The 27,304-nt window shown below is 42.4% G+C and overlaps 1 long non-coding RNA gene across 1 annotated transcript; it reads left to right on the top strand.

Moving 5' to 3' along the window:
- Positions 1-2,583: 2,583 nt before the first annotated feature.
- LOC124510220 (uncharacterized) lies at positions 2,584-26,022 on the top strand. The gene is made up of 4 exons (XR_006961647.1): positions 2,584-3,041; positions 21,491-21,684; positions 22,298-23,283; positions 25,643-26,022. It is a non-coding gene; the product is annotated as an uncharacterized LOC124510220 (long non-coding RNA).
- Positions 26,023-27,304: the final 1,282 nt, after the last annotated feature.

Here is a 27,304-nt window from a genome sequence, read left to right as displayed (position 1 = left end):
GGGGCCCTTAGGACTGGGGCAGCTCTCAGGAGACAGACAGTTTGCAAGCGTGGAGCACCATCTCCTGTGGGAAAACCTCAAGGTGGGATAGGTTGACGGATATGACTGTCTTGGGCAAATCCTTAAAACTCTCAAAAGAAAAGGATAGGACCTTCAGATCCTTGCTTCCGTAATAAAAGTAACTAACATTCTTTGATGTTCAAATGGCAGTTTGACATGAATTATCTCACTGAATGCAAATAATAATCTCATGAGGCATTTACTATTATTATCCCTCTCTGTGCCTTAACTTACTCATCTGTAAATTGGGGATAATAGTAACACCCCATAGTCTTATAAGGATTTAAATAAATAGTGAATACATTAGAACCGTGCCTGGCACATAGTAAGCTCTCAGGAAATATTAGTAGTTGACCTTGAACAACACAGATTTGAGCTGCATGGGCAGGTCTATATGTGGATTTTTGACAATACCATACTATGAATGTATTTTCTCTCCCTTATGCTTTTCTTTTTAAAAATCTTTTTTATGTTTATTTATTTGTTTTGAGAGAGAGAGAGAGCACAAGCAGGGTAGGGGCAGAGAGAGAGGGAGAGAGAATCCCAAGCAGGCTCTGCACCATCAGCACAGACTCAGGAACCATCAGATCATCACCTGAGCCGAAATCAAGAGTCAGACGCTTAACAGACTGAGCCACCCAGGCGCCCCACCTTATGTTTTCCTTAATAACGTTTTTCTTTTCTCTAGCTTACTTTATTGTAAGGATACAGTACATAATATATGTAACACACAAAATATGTGTTGTTTATGTTACCAATAAGACTTCTGGTCAACAGTAGGATATTAGTATTAAGTTTGGGGATTTATACCTGGATTTTCAACTGTGTGGGGCATCAGCAACCCTAGCCCCTGCATTGTTCGAGCATTGGCTGTATTTACTACTGGGAGGAATCTAGGGTCCAGAGGTTAAGTGATTTGACCAGGATTACACAACCTATAAACGGCGGCCGAGAATCAAACCCAGGCAGCCTGACCTCCTCCTAATGGCGGCACTATCCACCCAGCCTCTCAGCTCTGCAGAGGAATGAAGTAGTGACAAGGAACCAGTGACTCTGGGTTGCTAGAGAGAAGCTGGAGAATCCCTTTGGTTTGGAGAAACCAGTGGGTCTCAGAGCAGCATCCTCAGCATTTCCCAGGAATGGAAAGGTATATTCTCAGGGCCACTCCAGTCCTCCCGAAGCTGCAACTCTGGGCTGAGACCCAGCATACTGTTTGCAGGAGCCGTCTAAGTGATTCCGAGGTACCCTAAGATCCCAGGAGCACCAGCATTGGCTCTCAGCTCTCATTATTTCTTGGCTACCATGTGCTCAGGCTCCACAGATAAATATGATTTGCAGGTTGTTTTCACCACATTATGATGTTCTTCAACCCCTCTCTCACACAACTTGGGGAGGGAGGTTTAGAAAAGAATTAGGAGAGGGCCTCCTGGCTGCCCTCAATGTTTTTTCTGGGAGCAGATGGGACTTTCTGGGGTCTCACCTTCTCTAATATTCCCTCCACTGGTTAAAGAAACAATCCTCTGAAGAAACAGACATGTAAAAATGGAAGTGATTCAGCCTCATGGCTACATTATTTGGAGACCTCAGTTTTTGAAAACACTAGGTCATGCATGGATAGAAAAAATAGATTTGGTACCTGGGTTTTGGTGGTGGTTAATGGTCCCCACCTACCCACCCAAAAGCCACCGAAAATAGAGTTTAAGGGCCAGAAAAGCTAAAAAGCAATCAAATGAATTTTGCCCTTTAGAGTGTGTATCTGTGAGGTGTGGGGGTCGTCAAGGTACATATCAGGTCACCATAGCCTTAAGTGCTGGGTCAAGTAGGAGATCTACAAGGTCAGAGAACAATTCTGAGGGTTCATAAAGGTAGTTACAAAAGTAACACAATTTCCCCCAAGGATCACCAAGCGGAAAGAATGGCACGTGGGTGGGGATGGGGAACGGGGCTGAATTACATATTTTAGCAATTTAATGTTTGTCAATGCCTTCTACCTGGCTCAGTCTGTGGCAGCAACTTTCCAGAGGCCTGTAAGGAACCTTCCTGTGGCCACTAAGTACCGTCGTACTGTCATTTATGGAGCACTATGCCAGACCCTATTCCTTTTGCGTGTCTTAACTCTTAATTCTCATAGGTTTTGGAGTTCATATCGTTTCGCCATCCTTCTATTATAGATGGATTTAAGGATGTTGAAGCACAAAGAAATTAAGCAATTTGCTTAGGGACAAAGAGCTACCCAGTGGTGGACCCGGGGTTAGAACCCTGGCTTTGTTGGAACAGAGCAAGTCTCGTGATGCATTCTGCCTCTTTGTCAGGGGTTAAGTCCATGGCACAAGAGACAGAAAAAAGGAAGAGTAGGGAGGACGTTGTCAGAAACACAAGGCTCTCGGCTCATTCTGGAGCCAGATCCTCTCAGCCCAACTCTGCTCTATCAGTCTTCTGGCCCGGAGGGTGACACCCACAGCCTGTTTATCAGAGCCAAGCAGCGATGACACATCCAGGCCTTTGCCAGGCAGCATCCTGATGTAGGTATCAAAGTCCAGCCCTCCAGCGCTGTGTTGCATAGACCCAGCTGAGACCAGAGCTCCAGAAGACACCAGCGGGGTTTCCCTGGCCACGGAGAGTTTGGCTCAGGACCTGCCTGCCTCTCTGCTCGGTAGGCAACGGGCTCTGAGCGGGCATCCCGGCCCGAGGGATGGGCTGGTTGTTCCATGACGCCTATTTCAGCTAAGGAGGCTGGGTCGACAGGTGTAACCGGGTTTTCCCCCAGTGCCCACCCTTTCCTAGCAGACAATCAGAGGGAGAGAAGACCACCTTTTGGATTTCTCTGGGTGAAGGAAATTCAAAGCCAACAGGTCTCTCTCCCTGGGAGAGTGGAGGCACCCGCCAGGCTTCCCAGGAAACTGCCAGCTCAGCCTACCTGACAAATAACCTCTCCTGACAAGTGGCCGATTGACTCAAAACAGCAGCGCCACTGACGAAAAGTAAGTTGCCTCTTTTTGAAAAGCACAAGGTATTTCATATGTGGGATCCGATCCCCTTCCCTCTGCAGATGCAGGAATATGAAGAGCTGGGTCACCCCTTCACAGTGGAGCTGACTCACTTTTACCCCCATGCGAATGCCCGAGGGAATTGGCAGCTTGAGGTGGGCACAGGACCTGTGGTGACTGTTGATGCTTCTGCACGTGGGAATACCTACGATGGATCAGCTCCACAGCTGGGCAGGGCCCAGGCTTGTAACTCCTGGCTTCTGAACAGAGTGTGTTTTGTTTCCTTGTTTGAGGCCAGCTTTAAACTTAAACGTATGTAGGAGAAAAAAAAGATCATGTTTTTCCCTATTAGACAATCTTCAAAAACCTGGCAAGGATACAAAGAACCCTTGTTCCCTAGACCAGGATCTGAGGAAAGATTCCATACCCACAAGAGGACTCTGGAATACAACTGTCCCTTTGACCAGGGCTGACGTGGTCCCCACTGAGAGCTTCAGGAACAGATTACTAGGAGCTGAGGGCTCCACACAACCAGTGAGGCCTTCCAAAGTTGTCAAATCCAACCAGGGGCTTCGTCCTCCCACCAAAACCATTCCAGGTCAATTGGCCTAAAATCTGTCTGTTATAATTCCCCTCTCCTGCCTCCTTGTGGGAGGATATTTTCCTCAGTCAGTCCCCAGTCTCTGCCTTTAATTCTTGTGAGCTTGCTTTTCACCTGGGTGTTAAAGAACGCCCATTTGCCCATTGGAGAAGGAGGTGGTCAGGCTTTTCTTCACAGGCTGCAAGGCCTGATTCCCAGCCTACACCTGGAAGGACCCTCGGTTAACCCTGAAGCTGCAGGTGCACTCATTCATTGAGCAAATCTTGAGGGAGTGCCTTCTATCGACCAGGCCTGATTTAGGTCCTGGAGATAAACTAGTGAGCCAGACAATAATCCCTGCTCTCAGGAAACCTGCCTGTATCCTAACACGTATAAATAAATAAAATACAAATTTTAAATATGGCATTTTGGGAAGTGATAATTGCTATGGGGGAAAAAAAAAAGCGAAACAAAGGGAGACAACCAAGAAGGCTGGTAGAGATGTGAGGACCCAAAGGGACCCAAATCAGGAGAAGGTCACTGGGTAGGGTTGCCTTCTCCTTCTTTTTTTAATTTAATGTTTATTTCTTTATTTTGAGGGGGGTGGGCAAAGCAAGAGAGAGAATCCCAAACAGGCCCCGTGCTGTCAGCCCGGAGCCTGAACCCACTAAACGTGAGGTCTTGACCCGAGCTGAAATCAGGAGTTGGATGCTTAACCAACTGTGCCACCCAGGTGCCCCGGGTAGGGTTGTCTTCTGATGGGAACACCACCGCTCCCCTCACGCCCAGCCTCTACACTTTGACCAAGAGCTCCTTCTAATGCCCACCTCTCTTCTTTTGATCCTTCTGTTCCTCTCACTCCTTCTAACACCAAAAACTGTGTCTCTTCCTCTATCCTTCACATTCTCCTGATTTTTGAGGTCCAGCTCAAGTCAGCCTTTTCCCGGGTCCTCTGAGGTATACAGAGCTCTTTCTTCTCTGAGCGCCATAGAAACATTAGGCCATACAATTTGCTCACTGATCTTATCTCCTGTAGCATTCTGAACAGACCTAGACCTAGACCTCGACAGAGGAGGCTTGAGGTCTCAGCATGTGGCTCTGAATCTAGGATGCCAGTATTCATACCAGGCAATCACACCAGCAACCTTCAGTGCTGTTTGGTAAGAGCTGACTCCTTGGTTCCAGGAAGTTCCAGGAAGCTGCAGCTTTTTCTTCTTGAGCCATGAACCACCTCCCCTCCCCATTCTCTCAGTAGCAACCTTGTTAGGATCCATCTGAAATGAATTTTCTGTTTTCTCTCTTATCACTTCAAAATGTAATGAATATTTTCCCCATCTCCCTCCTACTTTAGAAGAATTCATGCTAACTCTTGTCCAAAACACACTTGCTCATCGTGGCCACTCACATGCTCTCAGATCCTGGGGTGGTTTTTTTTTTTTTTTTTTTTTTTTGGAAATTTTCAGAAATCCGTGTTTATTCTCTGAAGGTCTTGGCTTCCTCTTCTTAGCACCCAATCAAGTTGAAGCCTTCTCCATTAAAAATAAGAAAAAGTCCTGATGCTTCTTCCTCAAGCTACTACCAAACCATTCCAAAAAAGAAATAAGTGAGTTAGAATAAGGACTTTTGAACGAGATTGCCTACAGCTTTTTTGTTTTGTTTTGTTGTGTTTTTAATGTCAAGGATTCCTTCAGGGCATATTTACTTTTAATTTTTTTAAGATTTTTATTTTTATGTAAATTCTACACCCAACATGAGTCTTGAACTCGAGAGTCACATACTCTACTGACTGAGCCAGCCAGGTGCCATAGATTGCCTGTAGTTTGAATGCCAGTTCTGCTGTTGTTAACAGTGGCTGTGGACAACTTACTGAACCACTCTATGCTTCAGTTTCCTCATGTGTAAAAGTGGAGATAATAATAATAACTATCTCATCATGTAGAGTTGAAAAATTAAATAAGTGCATTTTTGTTTTTTTTTAATTTTTTTTAACATTTATTTATTTTTGAGACAGAGAGAGACAGAGCATGAATGGGGGAGGGGCAGAGAGAGAGGGAGACACAGAATCGGAAGCAGGCTCCAGGCTCTGAGCCATCAGCCCAGAGCCTGACATGGGGCTCGAACTCACGGACCACGAGATCGTGACCTGAGCTGAAGTCGGACGCTCAACCGACTGAGCCACCCAGGCGCCCCTAAATAAGTGCATTTTTGTAAGCCACTTAGGACAGTGCCTGACACATAAATGCTATGGAAGTGTTTGTTAATTAAAATGAATAATGTTAAGAATTATCTATTATTATTTCTTTCATTCCCTGGGTCCTGTTCCTTCTTAGAGCTACTGATCCGTCTGTTGTCCTTCGTCACCAAACTTGTCACATGGATGGTTTCCAATGCACATTCTCCATTACTTGCCTCTATTTCCTCATGTCTCTTTCGTCCTTCAACCTGCTACTGAAACCATCCCCTTCAAAGCTGTCAGTGGCCTATTAAGCTGCCGACACAAAGTTTCTTCTCATTTCATTTGACTCCTGGTATCTGCCTTGGAATTTCTTCCTCCCTTTGGTTTTCCTGTCAGTCCAGCTTCTCCTCATCTGTCTTCTCTCCATGGACTCCACATGGACCTTCATGTAGACCTTCCATAGAAGGTCTTCCATAGAAGACCTTCCATAGGTTTTTCTTGGCCTCTTCTCATGCTATACCCACTCCCTGGCAGTGTCATCCATGCTCCTTTCTTCAGCTATTGCCTCCATGCCATTGACTCTCACACTCATTAAGCCTGGCATTTTCCTCTAAGCACCAGCCCAAAAGTCCAACTGGCCAGACAACTATCTTATCAAATATTCAGTTACAACATGTAAATCTTCCCTCTCTCATGCATTGTTTCAAGTCTGTTTTGGCACTCAGTCACAAAAGCTAGAAGCTATAGTCTCTGCTGTTCTATACCTGTATGTGTCTTTGCATTTTACAAATCAGTCGTCACATCCCTTAGTTTAATCTGCTCCTCACAATGACCTGGAGAGCATTATTTGATTAAGTGATTTATAAGTCTTCATTTGGATGAGTCTTCTTTTCCTAGACTGACAAAATATGCCAATCCTTTTAAGAAAGGGTAATACAACTCTTTTTATAAAGGAAGAAAACATGGCTTATGGAGATTAAGTAATTTGTCTAAGGTGTTGGAAGGGTCAAATGAGATAGCATGTGTTATGGAAGCTTCAGAGACCATAAAAGATTATGTAAATGTATGTAAATGCAAGGTTTTCATACTTACTAATAAACTATGAAATTATTGGTGACACAACAAATTCGGTAAATGTCATAAGAGTAGTACTAAGTGTATAGAAATACAAAGGAGAGGAAAATCAGTTTAGTTAAGAATAATAAAGATCTTGGGAGAAGCATAGGATTTTAAAAGATGGACCACCCTCTCAATGTCTCATTCTTGTCCCCCATCTTTGCATTTGTCCTGTGGGCTTGAATGATCCTTTCTTAGCACTTCCATGTAATGGCTGGAGATTTCCTCCAAAAGTGACAGATAGATGGGAAGCACCTTTCAAAATGACATTTGGGTACAAAGTCAAAAGGTCACCTTCTTCAGGGGCAATAAAAAAGTCATCTAAGATTGACAAAAGCTCACACCACACTGCCTGCCACGTGGACAGCAAAAAACACGGAAGAGCATAGGACAGTGAATTGTAGAAGCTTCAGTGGCATTTGGGCAAAGCCCAAGTGTTTCTGAGTTGTGAAACCAGAACCAACAATAAATTCCTCAATGGGTGGTATGATGACAGTTAGCTCAGGCTCATGTTTCTGGAGCATGCTGTTTGGGAATCACCTTGCATGCTGCAGTCGATGTGGTGTTGAATGGGTCTTAAGGAAATATGAGGATGTTTTCTTTTTTTTAGGAAGCCCATGGCTATTAAACTGGAAAGCCATCTTTGAGAAAAGAAGGAATAGAATAGAGGCTTTTAGCCCACTGATGTCAAATCACTCTATTTCCCATAAGTCTAAGTTGAGATTTAGTTGGATTGGGCTAAATCAGGTCCTTGCAGACTTCTTGGGTACAATAAATCAGGGTATTGTCCAACGTCAGGAAGAAGGTAGCTCAGATGGTTTCTCTACTCTGTAGCAGCCATTACCTGTACCTAAAAGATCAGCCATTCTTCTGAAGCTTGGCTTCCCCAAAGCCACCCCACTACTATCACAATGGTACACACAGTATATGTAGTTTCTATTCTGACCCTTCCATGGAGATAGAAAGACAGAGGTTGTAATTCTCCATCAAAATTAAGTGAATAATGTTTGAGTTAGATTTCAGTTGGATGGTCTTCTAAATGACCAGAGGCCATGTCTAGAGGTTGCCAACTTGATTGGGCCTAGAGGGGATGTACTCACAGACTCGGTCTCTGTCTCCTTGGTTTCCCAAGTGCCACCCTGTCACTAATGGTGCCTTACTATTATTTGACTGATTGAGTCAGTCTTAATTTACAAGTCTCCTATTCCCAGACTGGCAAAATGGACTTATCGCCAATTCTTTCCCAGAACTGTTGTGAGGATTAATGATATTTCGCTTGTACAGGGCTTGAGTTTCTGCTAAGTGGAACACTGGACAAACAGAGTATAGTAATTATTTAACTCAGCTGAAATTTCTTTTCACTGTTACTCGTGACCAGTGATGTCATGAGAACCAGTCCTGAAACTGGAACTGCTATGAGCTATCGAGCCATGAAAGTCAGTGGGTGCTCCTTTACCTAAAAATGCGATCACAGACGTAGATCTTGCCAATCTGCTCTGACAGTTATGAATAAGCTATGTCACATCTAAGTTCAGATCACTAAGAGGTCCTGTTTCCAGTGGATAGGGAGAGGCCATCAGAGGGTGTCCAGGCAATGACCCAGCCTGGGAAGTTCTGTCCCAAGATGATGGAAAAGACTAGAAGTAATAGAACTGATCCCAGCTCCCAGGAACTTCACAACCTGTTGAAGATGTAAGAAAGCTTTATTGCACAAAGTGCAGTGTTTCAATTAAAATGTGATGAGAGGCCTCTTCAAGGTCCCTAAATTGGCCATGTAGGCTGCCGTGGAAATAAGGGACTGGGGATGGAGGGAGGAAACTGAGTCACTAATAGGGAATAATTCATTTGAGTCTCTGGGTTTGAGGCTATAAAGATCCAGCATCTTTGTGTAGGACCTGCTGGTGTCAGCAGTTTTTCTCAGGTGTCTTCTGTTCCATGCTTCTTTGAGCACTAACTCTCTTTCCCCTCCTCACATCTAAGGAACACTAACCTGGAACAACAGGGTCAGAAGAAACCCCTAATGCTTCTCCCAGGGTGGGGTGGCTAGAGAGTGAATGGCCAGCTGGAGAGGGCCTCATCTCTACAGCCAAAGTGGGGTATGAGGGAGGAATCTGCAACAAAGTATAGCTGGAAAATGACAGATACTTGCCTTAAATTTGTTTACCACTTGCTTCCAGTTGAAAAGGGAAACCTAGCCTATGATATCAAAACTAACATCATTCATAACTGTGTAGGGAGCATCAATGACTGACAACCCCAGCTGCTGCCCATCTGGATCCCCCATCATGTTCATACTGAGGCTGCACTTCCTACAGACTGTTGCTAGCCACTGAGGAAGCACAGACCTATTCCTGCAAGATTTGGGACTCTCCCAATAGGTGGCTCTGGCTCAAGGACACCCTATCAGCTTGGCCAAACTTCCCTGGAATTGTGTTGCAGTCAGATCTGCATCATGGCCTGAAAGCTCTCCCCACCTTCTCCTGCACCTCCCCCTTTATCCTTCATAGGCATTGACCCCAACACAGTTCTTGCACATATAATTCATCCTTGGATCTGCTTCTAAGAGGACCTGCACTAGCACAATCATTAGCAAAAGCAATACGTTCTTCTCAGTAACAAGAATAGATCTATTGCATTCTCTGTGGAGGGTACTATACAAAGGTTGAGGGACAGAGGAAGCATACAAAGAGATATAGGCCACAGTCCCTACTGGAATAGGTAATGTGAGTCTCATAGATACAATGGCAAACAATAAAAAGTATATGCTTCTAACACAATACTGTAATTATTTATTTATATGACTATTTCCTCTTCTATATCTCAGCGGGACTAGTGTTACTTAAACTGTGAGTCAAGACTCATTAGGAATGTTAAAATCATAGCAGTGGGTCACAACCAGAATCGTTTAAGACAAAATAGAAGATATTAGAAGGCAGCATACATAGACATTGTATTGTCAAACGTGTGTGTGTGTGTGTGTGTGTGTGTGTGTGTGTGTATAAAGACACAAATATAGATTGTGTGATGGATTATGTTGTAAAATATATTTCTTACCTCAAGAAATTTTGAAAGAAACTGAGGGAGACCAGGAGCTTCCTGAGGACAGTGGCAGCGTCCTTTCTTAGGGCTACATCCTCAGTGCCTAGAGCGTTACCTACTTATATGTAGGGACTCAATAAGTGCTTATTGACGATGTGTGCTTTAGACGGTTATTATTACATGTCAGCTTGACTGGACTAAGAATGCTAGATGGTTCGTAAAATATTTCTGGGTATTTCTGTGAGGGTGTTTCCAAAAGTCATTAACATTTGAATTGGTTGACTAAGTAAAGATCTCCATCACTAGTGTGGATGAGCATCATCCAATCCATTGAGAGCCTTAATAGAACTAAAGGAGTGGAGGAGTTATAAATTTGGTCTCTGCTTGAACTGGGATATCCATTTTCTCCTGTCCTCAGACACTGGCATCTCTGGTTCTCGGGCCTTCATACTCAGACCTGGACCTACACCATTGGCTCCCTTGGTTTACTGTCACAGACTATGAGTCTGGAGTTCTCTCTTGTCCAGCAAGAGAGTGGACACAGAATTGAATACGAAAGAGGCTAATGTCTGGGAGGAGACAAAATCCCCGAACAGGGGTTTCTTCTCCATATTTATTGAGCTCTCAAGATATTACCCACATGGTGAATGTGAAGAAAACAAGATCGTACACACATGAACATGGAGAAAACAATCAGACAGTAATCATTAACTTGTGTGTATAAGAAGCAAAAGGTCTGGGGGGCAAGTGGAGTTTGTGATCAAGGTACATTGCCACAAGATGGAAAGTAATTTCCTGCAGGTGATATAACAAGTCACTCATGATCCCATTACAATATCTCACTAGCTAACCTCAGACGCTTTCACCTTGTGGTGGCGGCTTTCTGCCCTAAGCTTTTTTCCAACCCATTTATGTAACTAGAACCTATTTCCCCACAGTTTGCAGGCCTTTGGGTTTGGACTAGAACTCCACCACTGGATTTCCAGCTTTGTAACAGTAGGCTGTGGGCTTTCTCAGTCTCTGTAATCACATGAGCAAGTCCCTTGTAATAAATCTCTTTCTATATACTTTGTATATCCTATTGGTGCTCTTCTCTAGAGAAGCCTAACTAACATGGTGCTGAATAAGAAAAAGAGACAGTCATGAAACAGAGGAGAGGAAACCTGAGTTAGACTTTGGAAGAAGTGTTTCAGAAAAATGGAGAGGAACAGAAAGAAAATTCAGAAGGCACAACGTGAGCAGAGAATCAAAGGTTAGGATCCTCATGATATATTAGAGAGGTTGAGTAGACCAGTTAGATTGGCTTAATGTCCATCAGCATGGAAAGAAATCAGGGAGGAAGATGAACTCGGCCATAAATTGATGTCAAATGGCCAACACACTTCTCTAAGCATGACTTTCTGCAGTGATAAGGTAATAATGATAATGACAAAATCATGTCCAGTACGTACAAAAGGCATCTTTCAAAGATCTCAAAGTATGTTAATATGCTGCATTATTCATATTTTTGATAATTCTATGAGGCAGCTTCAGGGAAGCTATCATCATCTCCATTATATAGGTAAGAAAACCAAAATAGAGGGAGTGAGAATGTCTTAATTCCACATCCCACTAGTGAACTAGCTGGAATTCTCTACCTCAGCTATCTCTTCTAGAGCCAATCCTTGTTGTTAACATCTGCCCCAATTCCCATTCTGTGTAAGTCTGTACATGTTTATCACTTTCAGGGAACTAACTGGATTTCAAACTACTTCACCTTTTTCCTTGGTAAGACGGACCAGTTATATCTGCCCTTTTAGTGTTACACAAATATTTCTCACTGATGCCTAAAATGAAATCTTTGTGTCTAAAGGTAGCAGAGCCAAATGACAAGTGGGTCTTAAAGTGAATTTCTAGTCTAATATAAGTTCATTCCATTTGTCTATTGGATTCTTCTGCCTTCAGATTCCATCAATTTCTCTCTTTATTCTGTTCCTCTCCCCACCACATGCACCAATAAGACACGATGTATAGTCCCAGATAATGATTACTGAAGGCAACTGAATAGTCCACAAACCTCCTCAACTACTACTATTTCCTTTTGTTCTTCATGGCCCACTGTAACAGACTGATCTCCTGCCCCAGAGCTCCTTAGGGACAATTTTACTTACCCTGAAGGCAGATGCAAGGGTCAGTTATGGTTTCAACTGATTTTCCCAGAGCTCAATTGACTAGCAGCTTATGCTTTGACTTCTTCAAGGTCGCCTGAGCTTGTTAAGCGTTTCCAGGTCACATTGTACTTCTTCCTCCTTTCCAAGGCCAATCAATATTTCTTCCAATGATTGGATGTAGACGTCTATTATGTCAGGCTCATTCAGGTTCAGATCTGCAAAATCATGATTGTCCATGGCTTGTACTTTACTTCGTAGCTCTCTCTGAGCTAAATTGGCTGTGTTTAGTGCCAAAAGGGCAGCATAATGTATAAGAAACAGCATAGACTCTAGAGTTCTACAGACCTGGGTTTCCAGTTCTGCTGTGCCTGCTTGCTTATAACCATGGACTTGGCCTTTAGGTAATCCTTTTGAGTCTCAGTACACTGCTTTAGTCTTTGTCTCCAGTGCCTAGTAGAGTCCTAGACAAAAAGTAAATGTTAAGTTAGTGCCCGTTGACTTGATTTGACTGAACTTGCTCATAGGACATTTCATTAAGATTAAAACCCATCCCTCTAAGCTATATCTAGGTCAAAGCCATCATTGATGGAAAGATACTGGCCATAGGAATGGCTTCTGTAGTAACCGAATACTGTTGATACTTCTTTCTTCTTACTGTTCTCCCAGACGTAAAGACTTCCTCCTAAATCTGGAGTTGAATGAACTTATAAGCTGCTCTGGTATTGGAAGGTGGGTCACACCTCTTAGGGAAACCCCTGAAGATTATATCAGATTATATCCCTTATGACACCTACATTGACCTAGGAAGCATAGGAAGAAATGGAAAGCTGAAAAAACAAACAAACAAAAAAACAAACCAAAACAAACCAAACCAAACCAAAACAACAACAACAACAACGACAACAACAAAACACCCATACCTCTAAAGCCTAAAGCCAAATGAAATGGTCTTTTGGGACCACCTGGTATGTAGGTAGGGGAGCAAGGGCCTGTGGCAGCTGCAAGGGTGACAGCAAGGTCCCTCTCTTCTCACCACTCTCCCACCACTTCCCTACATATATTCCAAAGTCCACACATACAGAACTATTTGCAGTTTCCTGAAGTGCCTGCCTTTTTTTTTTTTCCGCCTCTAGGCTTGTATAGATGCTAATACTCTGTCTTCCTAGAATGTCTTCCCCTGCCTGATCTCCTGCTACTTATCCTGGGGGCTCAGCTTGGTATCAGTGCCTCTCTTTTCAGGAGTCTTCTTCCTCATCACTGGCTCAGATATTGCTTTATAGTACCTTCTCCCTATCCTCATATGTCACATATGATACTGTAATTGCTAATTTACTTGACAGTCCCCAGGATGGTGATGACAATGACAATACAGATGCCATCTATTGAATGCTTCCTATGTTCCAGCTTTATGTCATTAATTATTACACCAACCATGTGAAGTAGTATGATTCCCATTTTATAGATGTGAAAAATGAAGCTCAGAAAGACTTTATCCACATTTATGCAATTAATAAGAGGCAGAGTCAGGATCAGAACACAGGTCTATTGACTTGAAATCTGATTTTTCACCACTACACCAAAATTTTCACCACGACCCAATGTGAAGGCACAGGTCACACTTTCCATCTCTGTATCCTGTGTCTAGCACAATGCCTGGAATGATGTAGTTCCGTGTAGTTGCTGTTAAATAACAAAAATTCAACTGAGTAATTTTAAAGATCAAGTTGGCTTTTTTCCAACACTTCATGAATCAGGAAGCCTCCCTAGCAAAAGGAAGAAGTTTTACAAAGCTGTAGAGAAGGAAAGGTTTTTAAAGGCAGAAAGGAGGTGGGAAAAGGAAATTATTAGCACACAGTGCATTGTTTCAGGTAAAGTTGCCTTCCTACGGGAACAGAAGGGGTCTACTGGGTGGATTATGTCACTAGGGTTGACCAAGTCTTTCCATGTGGACTGATTATAGGTTACATTTGGGCATGGGGATTGAAACTGCACTTAGGTTAGGTACTGAGTCTTGATTTGCAAACATGCGATTTAGCACAAGTGACTCCATTACAGGCCTATTGTCTCCTTTGTAACAGTGCTCAATAACATGTTTGCTAAATCAATGAATGGAGTCAGTCAGCCTTAACTTGGTCCTGATAATCCCAATATTTACTTCCTGGCCCTGGATATTCATTTGAGAGAGTCAGTTAAGTTTGAAGTAAAAAGATATTTCAAGGACAGCAGCAAGAGAATATTTTGTAACTTGGCTATGAATATATTAGACATGATTGGACTGCATGAGTTACTGGGATAGATAGTTATATAAAGCAGGTCAAGCATGCAGTGATGAAATGGCTACAAATAAATTGTATTTATCCCCAAAACTCCCACAAAGGGCTTAACAGAGTTTAGCATTCTGCTGAGGCAAGGCCTTGGGCAAATACCTTGGCCTTATTTGTACAATAAACAAGTGGTCCCCAGTACAAGGTAACCTCAGCCAGGCAGGCTGCTTGGAAAGCAGTTTGGGGCTCAGAACAAGTTTGAAGCAGTTTCTCTGTTGGAGTAGGAGGAAAGAATAGGTCACTTTCTTCAAAAAACCTGCAAAGAGGCCTAGAAAGGCTTTGTCCACATTTATACAGTTATTAGGACTCAGGGTCAGGATTAGAACACAGGTCTGATTTTCTCCACTACATCATGCAGCCATCCCAAGTTAAACCATCCCTGGCCACCAAAAGATTAATGGCAGAGTCTGGGCTAGAACCTTCCACATTCTCCTTGCTTCACACAATGGTTCTCTGTAGAGACCAGACCTCAAGGAACAAGATCTTTGAACTTCCTTGTTGAGCAAAGAAGAGATTGTTTCTTCTTGTTCCTTGGGGAAATTCTTCCTATACAAGAGAAATATACCATTATTGACTCTTCATTGAATTTGAATTTCCCATCCTGGCTGGGTCCTGAGCCTCCTTTTACCACTGACTTCCATCAAAATTAAGCACAAGTAGGTCTTTAAAAAAATTTTTTTTAATGTTTTATTTAGTTTTGAGACAGAGAGAGACAGAGCATGGGGGGGGGAGGGGCAGAGAGAGAGGGAGACACAGAATCCGAAGCAGCCTCCAGGCTCTGAGCTGTCAGCACAGAGCCTGATGCAGGGCTCGAACTCACAAACCATGAGATCATGACCTGAGCCAAAGTCAGACGCTTGACCGACTGAGCCACCCAGGCACCCCTAAACACAAGTAGGTCTTTACAAAACTCACAAAAGTGCAATCTTCCCCACTTGGGCAAAATAAGAGGTGATGTACTAAAACTACCTAATTCTTCTCGAGCAGAAAATACACACCAATCTCAGAGCATACCAATTGCTATGGTGCTTGTCTTCTCTTTCCAATTTTCTCTATAGGCAGAATTCTTCCCTTGGTGCTCTTTGGTTTTAGATACATTACATGTTTTCTAGTCATAGCTGAGCCTACGTGTATTTGCGACTATGGTCTTTGTCAGAGATTAAATCTATCTTGATGTTCTAATCTATTACCCCCCCTAAGTTTGCCATTGTATTGCTCTTAGATTTTCCTTACTGAATTATAATTATTTACATAGGGGTTCCAAAATTACAGGCAATTATAAAACCCCAAGCTTGGAAGTTAGGAGGTAGTTAACTGGTGGATCTGGAAGTGAACTTCTATAGATGATAACTAAAATTGTGAGTTCATTCATTCATTTCAATATTTATTGAGTATATAGTATATGCCAGGCAGAATGCTACAGGGCTGAGTATATAGGGAAATAAAACATTTCTCTGCCCTTAAGGGGTTGTAGCTGATGAGGAAACATAAGGCAAGCTGATAGGCCACAAACATCCCTGCTCCCACTCCCAGGTGGGATATGTGTGATATTCCTAGGACACTCCCAAGAACAAAAGAAAGGGGAAAACACAGGGTTAACTGATCATAGTCCTGCAGGACCTGAGTCTCCATCTATTTGAAAATATCATAGTAAATCACAAGAAAAAGGCAATCCTGGAGCTGCGACATCCCCCCATCCACAGTAATGTGGGAAACAAAGGCAGAAAGAAATGGCAAAAAGAACTAAGTTTCTTTATAAACCTGCAGCCCAGTGACAAATACTTGAGGCTGGCAGAGTAAAACGTTTCTCTGGGAACTCCCTACTGTCTTAATGTTAATGCTTTGCTAGAGGGAAAAACAACCTTAGCTTGACAATAGCTAGGCCTCCACTATCCAGGGAGTCCCTTTTAGCATATGAAAATCTCACTGGAAACTTCCCCTGGACCTTACCTGCTCCAACTGCATAGTACATAACCAGTCTCTCCTCATGATCCCGGGGCAGCTCTTTCTGCCCACGGTTCCTGTCCCCATGCTTTAATAAAATCACCTTTTTGCACCAAAGACGTCTTCAAGAATTCTTTCTTGGTCATCAGCTCTGGACCCCACAAACCCCACTGTCACCCCAGAAACCTCATCAGTAGCCTACTGGAAACTTTAGTGGAGTTTCTTCAAATGTCATTTGGTGCTTACCAGGGGCTGGGGAGTGGGGAAATTGGGGAGATGTTGTTTAAGGGTACAAACCTACAACCAATAGGTGAGTCTTGGAGATCTATTGCACAGCATAGAGATTGTAGACTGCAGTGCAATTTTTTTTAATGTTTATTTATTTTTGAAAGAGAGAGAGCACACGCGTGCATGAGCCGGGAGAGGGGCAGAAAGAAAGGGAAATACAGAATTTGAAGCAGGCTCCAGACTCTGAGCTGTCAGCACAGAGTCCGACGCCGGCCTTGAACTCACAGACTGCGAGATCATGACCTGAGCCAAAGTCAGATGCTTAACTGACTGAGCCACCCAGGCGCCCCTACACTGCAATTTTTTAAACTTCAAAGTTGCTAAAAATCTGTATCTTAATTGTTCCCACCACAAAAAAGAAAAGAAATAATTATGTGACATAATAGAGGTGTTAGGTAACCTAAGGTGGTAATCATATTGCAATATATAAATGCATCAGATCAAGACATTGTATATTTTAAACTTACACAGTGTAATATCAATCATATTTCAATTTAATAAGTCACTTGACGGGCATCTGAGTGGCTCAATCAGTTAAGCTCCAACTTTGGCTCAGGTAATGATCTCATGGTTTGTGAGTTTGAGTTCCTGCTGACAGCTCAGAGCCTGGAGCCTGCTTTGGATTCTTTGGGTTCTGTGTCTCCCTCTTGCTCTCTGCCCCTCCCCCGCTCATGCGCGCGTGCGCTCTCTCTCTCTCTCTCTCTCTCTCTCTCTGTCTCTCAAAAATAAACATTTAAAAAATTAAAAAAAAAAGTAATTTGATTTCGTTTTAAATCAAAATACATCCAACAACTGAGGTTGCCTACTTGGACGATCAAATTCCTGCTGTGAGGTTTGGATACAAATACATTTATTTTCATAAAAGAAGTTCCCCTAAAATCTTAGGGAAAGTATAAAGCAATTACTGAGATACAGAATGAATACATCAGGTAAGCATTAGTTACATCTTTCCACTTACTAGAAAGAACTGGTGGAGTTGGTGCATGGAATCTTGGTGGTTCATTTCTGTATTGACAGCAGATAATATTTACGAAAGTGCCTTTTCATTTGTAAAGGGAAAGCATAGCTGTTGTTACACACTGACCTCTAAAGATCTATGGCCGTGAGAATTTCATGTGATTGGATAGAAGTCTGGAGGCCGACTATACAGCCACTAGAAATAATCTTGTGGAATTTTCTTGACTGTCTTAAGCTTTAGACTTTTGCTTGTGAAATGGGGTTAGATCTAATCTCTCTACCTCACTGAGTGGTAGAGATGACCAAATGAGAAAATGAGAATTGACAATGTAGATGCTATCTTTCCCCCCTTACCCCATAATCAGTGTCCCCATCTCCCAGTTCACAGAAAGTATGTTTAGAGGGAGGGAGGCGAGGTGAGGGAGACTGCTTTCCTCTGGTGAGTCCTGTGAAGAAAGAGGAAGAAGTGGTAGGTAATGTGGTGTCACTGGCTCAGCATCCCACTAAATACGAGCTCGGTGGTTACAAAGGCGGGTTTTTAAAGAAGCCCCATAGCATATTTCCCTGCCTCTGTCCAGAACATCAGACATGTATTAGGTAATTATCTCATGAAAGACATTGGGCTTCAGCCTGGGTGGCTCAGTTGGTTAAGCGTCTGACTTCAGCTCAGGTCATGACCTCATAGTTTGTGGATTTCAGGTCCCCATTGGGATCTCTGCTCTGAGCATGGAATCCACTTCAGATCCTCTGTCTTCCTCTCTCTCTGCTCCTCCCCTGCTTACTCTCTTTCTCTCTCAAAAATGAATAAACATTTAAAAAAATTTTTTTTAAGATGAAAAAAGCATAGTCCTGGGGCGCCTTGTTGGCTCAGTCGGTTGAGCATGTAGCTCTCGATCTTGGGGTTGTGAGTTTGAACCCCAGGTTGGGTGTAGAGATTACTTAAATAAATAAATAAATATTTATAAAAAAAAGTACAGTCCCTACTCTCAAGGAAAACTGCAGAGGAGAAGTGACCCCTTTCAGAGGTTTCAAGGATAAAACAGTTCACAAGACGGACAATGAAGGAAGAGAGATCTTTATTAGTTAATTGTATCAGGATGAAGAAACTTTAGATAACATGTTTAAACAAAGGCTGAATAATTATTCCCATCACTTAACGACGTGTGTGAGGCCTCATTTCTCATAGAGTGATACAATAGATCGCCCAGAATAAAGGAGCTCCTTGCTCACGTTGGAGATGCCTTGAATTTCATTCCCAAACTTTCTTAGATGTGAGGTTCCAAGAATAATCGAGTTTGCAGTAAGACATAGAAAAAAAAAAAGAAAATTTTAGGGGTGCCTGGGTGGCTCAGTTGGTTAAGTGTCCAACTTCAGCTCAGGTCATGATCTCATGGTTCATGAGTTTGAGCCCCATGTCAGGCTCTATGCTGACAGCTCAGACAGCCTGGAACCTGCTTTCGATTCTGTGTCTCCCTCTTTCTCTCCCCCTACCCTGCTCAGACTCTGTCTCTCTCTCTCTCAAAAATTAACAAATATTTAAAAAAAGAAAATAGAAAATTTTAGAGAGACACTGGAAAATAACAGAAATGGATGCACAACTTCAGGAGGATTTGTAATGGAAGACATATGGCAGATCAACAAATGAGGACTGGACTAAATAAATAACCTAGGTATTCATTCTACAGCAATTATGTTACTCATCAGGGTAAAGGTAATCTAAACAAAAAATCTAAAAAGCTAACATCTAGATGGATCTCAAGTTTTTGACCATTGTGTTATTAAGTTTATTTAAATCTTCTTTTATAATATCTAGTTATAATTTGGCCAAGATTAAGTCTGGTGATATTAAACATTGAATGGATGAAGCCTTGTCTGTTACATTCTTCTATAACCCCTTTTAGCCCTTTGCTCCACTATATCTTTGAGCACCAAACAAAATCTGCCTATCTTGGTGAGAAATCTGTGGTCTGAAAACCTGCCCAACACATGCCTTTAGCACTTGGGTTCTGGCTCCAGTTTCAACATGGCCCTGCTTTCCACTGATGAAGAGAACCAATGAATCAACAGCAGTAAAGCCTCCATTAGAGAAGAAAATGAAGCTTCTCAAGAAACAGAGAAGAATTTAAGAGCTAAGAAGAGAGCCAGAGAGGTTAAAGGAGGAGTGAGATGCCAACAGGAGATGGTGAACCAGGAGGCCAAATGCTGAAGAGAGGTCTGTGACAGCTGAGAAGAACTGGGATCAGGGATTAGAACCGGTGGGCAGAGCAGACTGGGAGGAGAAAAGACACAGGGCAGCATGTTAAGGGGAAAAAGAAGCCTGGGCAGAAATGGAGACCAGGTTATGATAATACTGATGACAACCAATGTTTATTGGGGAGTGTAGCTGTGCATTTAGAATTCTGTGAAACACTTGGCCTGTCTTACCTCCTTGCACAGACCCTATTAAGTAGGTAGTATTATTATCTCCATTTTACAGATGAGCAAATTGCAACAGAGACTGGACAGTTGTAATTTGTACACATTAATTTGCTATATCACATTACTGATAATCTGAAACTGATAAAACTCCGATGAAACTTAGATCTGTTCAGGTTATTGTGCCTCTTACTCTAGGTTTGTTTGATTCGGCAGAAAGAAATAGTTTTTATCTGTATCTCAGGAAGAGAATGTGGGTAGGGGGAGCTTTTATTAAGGCAGGGAAGGCATAAGGACACCGGGAGCAGAGGGCAAGGGAGCAGTGGAAATGGAGGCAGAAGATAGAAACAATGAATCTAACGGATGGAAACTTGCAAGTAATGGGGTAAAATTTCCCAAGGAACAGAAAGGGCTCTATAGACACAGCTGGACAAGTTAACTTGAGACATAAGAGAAGGAAGAAAACAGTCACTGGGTTCAATGGTTAGGAAATAATTTTGTTTGAAGTAATTTAAAATTTTTGGATTTTGCAGAGGAAGTCGGTTGTTAACAAATATTCGGTTCTTTCTCTTATGAGTTGTGCACCCTGTCAAATAGAGTCAGCAACAGCATTGCTTGTCATTTCTAATTACTTTCAAGAAATGGATTATAATGCTGAAAAAAATTATCTATCAGTGCTCCATCATGTAAAACATTTACATTGCTCCTTTCGCCTGAGGAATTCTTCAGGTTGTTTCTGGATACATAAAGCAGGTAAATTGGAATTCTTTTGATTTCAAGAGTCAGAAACCCAACTTGAACTACTTAGGTAAGAGAAGATTGCCTTGTCTCACACAGACAGACCTCAGGAAGGAGAGAGATGTAACCACCTTGGGAAAACTGGAACCCCCAGTCTTGACTTGATAGGATTTTCTATCTCTTACCTCTGCTTCTGTCTGCTGCTGACTTCATTTGCTCCCACTCCAGGCTACAAGCAGCCCTATGTCAGTCTCCATCCCTTTTTTACCACACACACACACACACACACACACACACACACACACACACACAGAACTTCTCCCAAACTCCAGTTTGAAAATCCCAGGGAAAGACTCAGAAAGCACCAACTGGGTCCTGTGCCCACACATGGGATCAATCACTCACAAGGAGGATGTGGTCAGCTTGCCCTTGGGGCAAGGTGGGGGGTTTCAGTTTCCTGACAAGGGAATGCTATTTCGGAGGAAGAGGGACTGATGGTCAGAAACAAATACGAATCTACGTAAGTGTAGTCAGTTCTTTTACAGATGGGGAAAGTGAGACACAGAGACATTAGATGAACTCAGTCTGTGTGAGTCAGAACTAATAGAGTCGGTTCTATTACCAATCTTGGTACTAAATTATTCTAGTTACCGTGTTAAGAATTGGATTTGGTTTCTGGTGTAATTATTGCTGTTCTTCAATTTTATTCTTTGTAGACAAACCAATAGCAGTTTGAGACGAGGGGTGTTCCAGGTACACGCGCAAGACGCAGCTTCTCCTCCCCACACAAAGTGGTAGGGAAATACTCAGAACAAATTTACCTTGGAGCAGCAAGACTGTGCTTGCTTCAGCCCTGTCTTCACCTGGATTACTCATGGTGATCTCGGGAGGCCCTGCCTGCAGAGTCATGGTGAGTGAGCTGAGGAACGGGAAGCTTGAGCTCCAACTGGTTGGCTGACACAGCCTTTGAGCTATCATTTCATCTTCCATGGTTCATTGAAAGTGAGGACCTGCTTCCTCCCCAGCCCTGAGAATGTGGACATCTAGACACCCTAAAACATAGACATCATATGTCCAACTGGTATCTCTCAACTTTAAATATTTTAAAGGAATTAGCACATTTCCCCCAGGTTAAGGATATTTTTCTCATTAATGAAAGGAATTTGCAAAAGTAGTTGTTGAATGCTTAGAAGTAAAGCAGAACATAAGGATGATCATACAGGCAGTGTTCTTGGAAGTACATGTACATGGAAGGAAGGCAACATGAACTTAAAGAATAATGCTTATGTCTAATTTATTGTGTGCAAATCTTAGCAGGAATGCCAAAAAGATTCAATGGAAAAAGCTCAGCAATTCATTGTTTTATTGTTGAGAAAACAAAGGGACTTTACTAGTAACCTCCAGATTAGTAAGTACAACACACAAAACATGTTCCTCAGCTAACAGAAATGCTTTTAGGATTAAAAATAGTCCTGATGGGTGTTTTTCAAGTATTTTGTGTTCTTTCCCACTCACTGGTTCAGAATCAGATTCAACTAATGTTCACGAGTGCCTGCCCTGTGCTGGACACGTTGCTGACCGTTCCTATGACTTCATTTGATTCCTGCTTCTCCTTCAGAAGAGTCTAACTGGTCTCATTTTACAGACACCTGGAGAAACGAAGATCCTTACCTACGACCTCCTAAGTGTTGAGTGAGGAGCTGGGTTTCTGGCATGGTAGTCTGGGTTTCTTTTCTGATATCACGGCCTGTGTTGCTTCTACCGACCCTTGTCTCCATGTTATCAGAGTCAGTGAAACCCACCAACACTTAGATGTTAAGTAGCAATGAGGGTAAGAAAAAAAATACTCTTCTTTGCTAACTTCAATTTTATAAACAAAAATCAGGCAGTTGCATACAGATAATAGAGAACAGAGCAACCCATAATTTGAGTAGTCATGAGTCATGATCTTATTTAAACCCATGTCTTTATGTGTGTGTGTGTGTGTGTGTGTGTGTGTTCAATTTTTTACAGTGTAAACAAGATCTCCATGTTACAGAAAGGTGTGAAAGGTGAACACAGCAGATTTGAATTACAGAGTATATAGGTGTGGGCTGTCCCCCAGCTCATGGGATTTCATCAAAAGTCCTATGTAGCATGTGTCCAAAGACAGCAAACAGTGTCTTGGCAGAAGCCATGTCACATTGGTGATATCAGGGAGTCACGCACCCACGTGGGACCTAAAGATAAGAAATATTCCCGCATAGTCTGTCCCAATCAATACAATATGTGCCAGCTTCACATGAAATGTCCTTTTGGCAAATACAAAGGTTCTCTTAGGGAAACATAGGATACACCCATGCTGTTATTTTTATCTAACATTAAAATAGTCAAGTGCATTATTAAAGAACAAAAATCAATTATCCCTAATACATCACCCTACTAATAAGGCTAATTTCACTTTTGTGTAGACCTTCCTGAGGACATCACTGTCTTTAGAATGCATCATTTTGGCTCCTGTGGTCTCTTGGTAAGTGACAATTTGCAAGAGTTGGAATAACCTAGTTTTGCATTTTATTTTGCAAGACTATGGCCCTCAGGAGCATGATTGCATGGTGTTTGTCTGTCCTTTTATGTACTCCCTGATGGTGTTTGGGTGTTCAAACAAACATACTAAGAACAAAGTAAGTGTTCTAAGGAAGACCATCTCTCCGCCGCCTGGCTCACCCCAGCCATTTCTGGTACAAAAGGAAGAACCCAGGGAATGCTTCCTGATTATACATTTTCAGTTTCTTAAGCAACTGCAAGAGGAAGGCTGGGACTAGGCCTTATTTCCTCTGATGCAGTGTGTTTATCAGCCCACTGCCCCTATCACAACTCAGCTTCTAGTTTTTCCATTTTTAATAAATTCCTCTTTTCTTAAAAAAAAAAAAAAAGTCACACCAAAAACTGCACATTCAATGCTGCCAGTAAAATCAAGGAGAAAGGAGAAAGATAGAGGATCTCTTCCACCATTCTTGGGGCTTCCTTCACTATAGGTCAACCCTTCAAATATGGTTTTTCTTGGCCCATGAGGGAGGACAGAGACGTGGCTTCAAGGGGTCAGCACGATGACCGTAAAGCAGCAGGACTTGTCATGTTCCTCTGTCACTCCCTCCTCTTCTCCAGCAATTCCTTCTCTCCTCTTTCTCTCTCCTTGCCCCTTGCTCTTATTCTCCCTCCACCCCTTTTATCTGGACAGGTTTTTAAGGTGGTGAGAATATTATGTTTAAGGAAATCATATCTGAGTGTTCTGATGACCTCAGAGGAAGGTTCGTTGGCTTTCCTAGTTCTCTGATGACTAATTTCTTCTCTGGGAGGAAACCGTTCGTCAGTCAGGCAAATTAGCTCTCCTCCAGTGCAGTGACCATCTGCTGGTCTTTGAGACGTAAGAGACTCATGAGGTGCTTTTTTCAAGATGAAGGCTGAGAATCTGTGTCGGCTCCTCTCTGGAAGGAAATAGAAGCATCTCTGCCCAGGGCTCTGCTCCTGGACAAGGAGAGAGCGGGAGGAGTGTGGGGAGCTGACAGGGCAGTCAAGGCCTTCTTTACGCTGCCCCAAATTGCCTTTTCAGCCTTGTCTTCTAAAACTCCCTGACCTGTATGTAGCCTTCTCTCAAGGTAAATTGATCTTTCTTCTCTGTTGGTAAAAGGGCATGCCTCAGACCTTAGCTTGTTTGCCCTTCCCATGGCCTAGAGCACCATCCCACACCTGAACCACGATTGGCACACAAGGGAGGCTCAGCTGCCCCCTACTGCTGCCTCCTGTGTGAGAAAAATGCATCTGTCCTTTAGTGGCCCAGGCCCAGGCCCATCCTTCCTCTGCTTCCCTTGAGGAGTTCGGCTTACTCCATCCCTCCCTTTCTCCTCCCGACACCTATAGGAGTCAGGCAAGAATTAATCTCCATCACAAAAACACACTGGAGGGGCGTCTGGCTGGCACAGTTGGTGGAGCATCAGACTCTTGGTTTGGGCTCAGGTCCTGATCTCGTGGGTGGTGGGTTTGAGCCCCGTACCCAGCTCCATGCTGGCAGCACAGAGCCTGCTTGGGATTCTTTCTCTCATCCCCTCTCTCTCTCTCTCTCTCTCTGCCCCCTCGTGTGCATGTGTGCACGCTCTTTCTCCCTCTCTCAAAATAAATAAACTTAAAAAAAAGAAAACAAAAAAAAACACACTGGAGCTGAAACTGGATACAATGCTTTTGATAAAATTTAGCAGGCTTTGAAAAAGTGTGCGTGTATGTGTGTATGTGTTTGTGTCTTAGAGAGCTAAAGGCAGATAACTTGGCTGAGAGGGTGGTGAACAGAGGTGATAAACACAGAGAGGGGCGCCTGGGTGGCTCAGTCGGTTAAGTGTCTGACTTCGGTTCATGTCATGATCCCACGGTTCGTGGGTTCGAGTCCCTCCCCTGCTTTCACTCCCCAAAATAAATAAACATTAAAAAAATTTTTTTAAAACCACTGAGAGAATAATTAAGTGAGATGATGAACATAAAATATCACCTTCTGGTCCTAATCACGTATCCTACAGAACCCATTTCCACGAACTTTCTCACACAACTGTGTTAATTTTCCACTCTCTCCACTTTGGCCTTCATCCTGTAACTGTCAGTCTTATAAAGGCTAGACACACACCAAGACTTCCCAAACTCCAGTTCAATATTTAAAAAACATCTATTCAATTTGGAGAGATCACCACCTCTCTCTCTCTCTCTCTCTCTCTTTCTCCCCAAAATGACAAAATGTCCCCTAAATTGCATTTAACCTCCTAAGTGTTGCTTTGGGCTCCTCCTGTATGCTCTTGACCAAAACAAAAAACTGAATAGTTTATAATCTCCCTTCCCTTCTCCAGCCCTTTCCTGAAAGTTCTAACTTGGTATGAAAACAATTTCAGACAGTCTCCATCTCATCCTGCGGTTTGCATGTACACCAAAACCTTTGACACGGCAAACAAAGCCTCCAAGAACCTTTACTTTCTAATCATGTATGTGCATACTCTTAGAATGTTGTAATAAAATACTCCGTAAATAAAATGTGGGCATTAAAAAAGCAATTGTGAATACCTGAGTTGGCATCTATAATAAAGTCATATTTGTGAAAGATAATGGAAAAATTGTGGACCTTGTAATACCTTTTCCAGATAAAATCTGAGAGATATGAATATATATATATATATATATATTCATAGGTATACACATGTCAAATATATGATAATAACTGGTGTTGTTTTGAGATGAAAGAATTTTGAAATAAATTGAAAGTATTAGAAATAAAATCTTCCTCCTCTTTTCTCTCAATAAATATTTAGTGTCTTCTAAGTATATATTTAATGGTGTAGGGACTAGAAAGATTAAAAAAGGGGCCTCTGCCCTGAAGTCACTTTCAATTTAATTAGGGAGATAAGGTATAATGGAAAAGATTATACGAATGATAACAGACATCTAAGGATACATACATACAATTTAATGAGGCAATATGTGATTATGCAGCAATAAGTGCTGGCAATTAGAGCTACAGTTTTGAGGTAGACATCTCTGTGGGTTGGGTGGTCCTGGAAGGCTTCCCAGGGGAGGAGGATCTCCAGCTGTGCAGGAAAGAGAAGCACAGGGCCCTTCTGACGGAAGGAACTAAGCTAAGAAGACGATGAAAAGACTGTATGTTATTAAAATTTTGCATCAGTAATGGAATCTTGATCATGTTTAAAACCAGATGCTTAGAGAAAGAAAAGAAATAAAGAAAAATATTCTCTGTGGATGGTTTTGAGCAGTGGAATTATTGTTTTCTTGGTGTTTGTATTTTCCAAATTAAGTATCGCTAATTTTAAAAAATAGTGTTTAATAAAACTTAAAATAATGTATCAATTTCCTATCAGCATTTGGCTCATAAACCTTCTGGTGGGAAGACAGGATTATCTCTCCTAGCTAATGCTTACAACACAGCACTGGATTATTATTTTTGTTTTTCTCACAGAAATGTGGGGGCATATTTCCATGATTAATACTTTGTTCGGCAAAGGTTAGGTAACCTTTGTATTCTGTTCCTTTTATCAAATTAGCCACTGTTCCCATTACCTTCTGTATGATAAAATTATCCCAAAACTTTGTTGTGTAAAACAATTATGCTTAAGGGTTTTGTGGGTCAGGTGTACAGAGGGCACAGGGGGATGGTTTGTCTTTGCTCCATAATGTCTGAGCCCTCAGCTGGAAGATTAAAAGGTTTGGGGTAACTTGACAGCTGGAGGCCGGAATTATCTGAAGGCTCATTCCCTCACCTCTGGCAGGAGATGATGGCTGTTGACTGGAACAGAAACTGAGGCTGTCAGTCAGAATATGTACATGTGCCCTTTCCGTATAACCTGGGCTTCCTTATAATATGGAGGCCATTTTTGAAGGGTGAGTGTCCAAGAAAGAGACATATCCAGGCAGAGCCGTATCTCCTTTTATGATCTTTTAGGACTGAGCTTTGGAAATCACACAGCCTTTCAACACATTCTATTTGTCAAAGGAGTCACAAA

Source organism: Lynx rufus, unplaced genomic scaffold (assembly GCF_022079265.1).
Source record: "Lynx rufus isolate CCGP_SWC_20201006 ecotype Redwood Valley unplaced genomic scaffold, mLynRuf1.p SCAF_15, whole genome shotgun sequence".
NCBI lineage: Eukaryota > Metazoa > Chordata > Mammalia > Carnivora > Felidae > Lynx > Lynx rufus.
The sequence above is the reverse complement of the archived record's forward strand: the minus strand, read 5'-3'. Positions and strand labels throughout refer to the sequence as shown.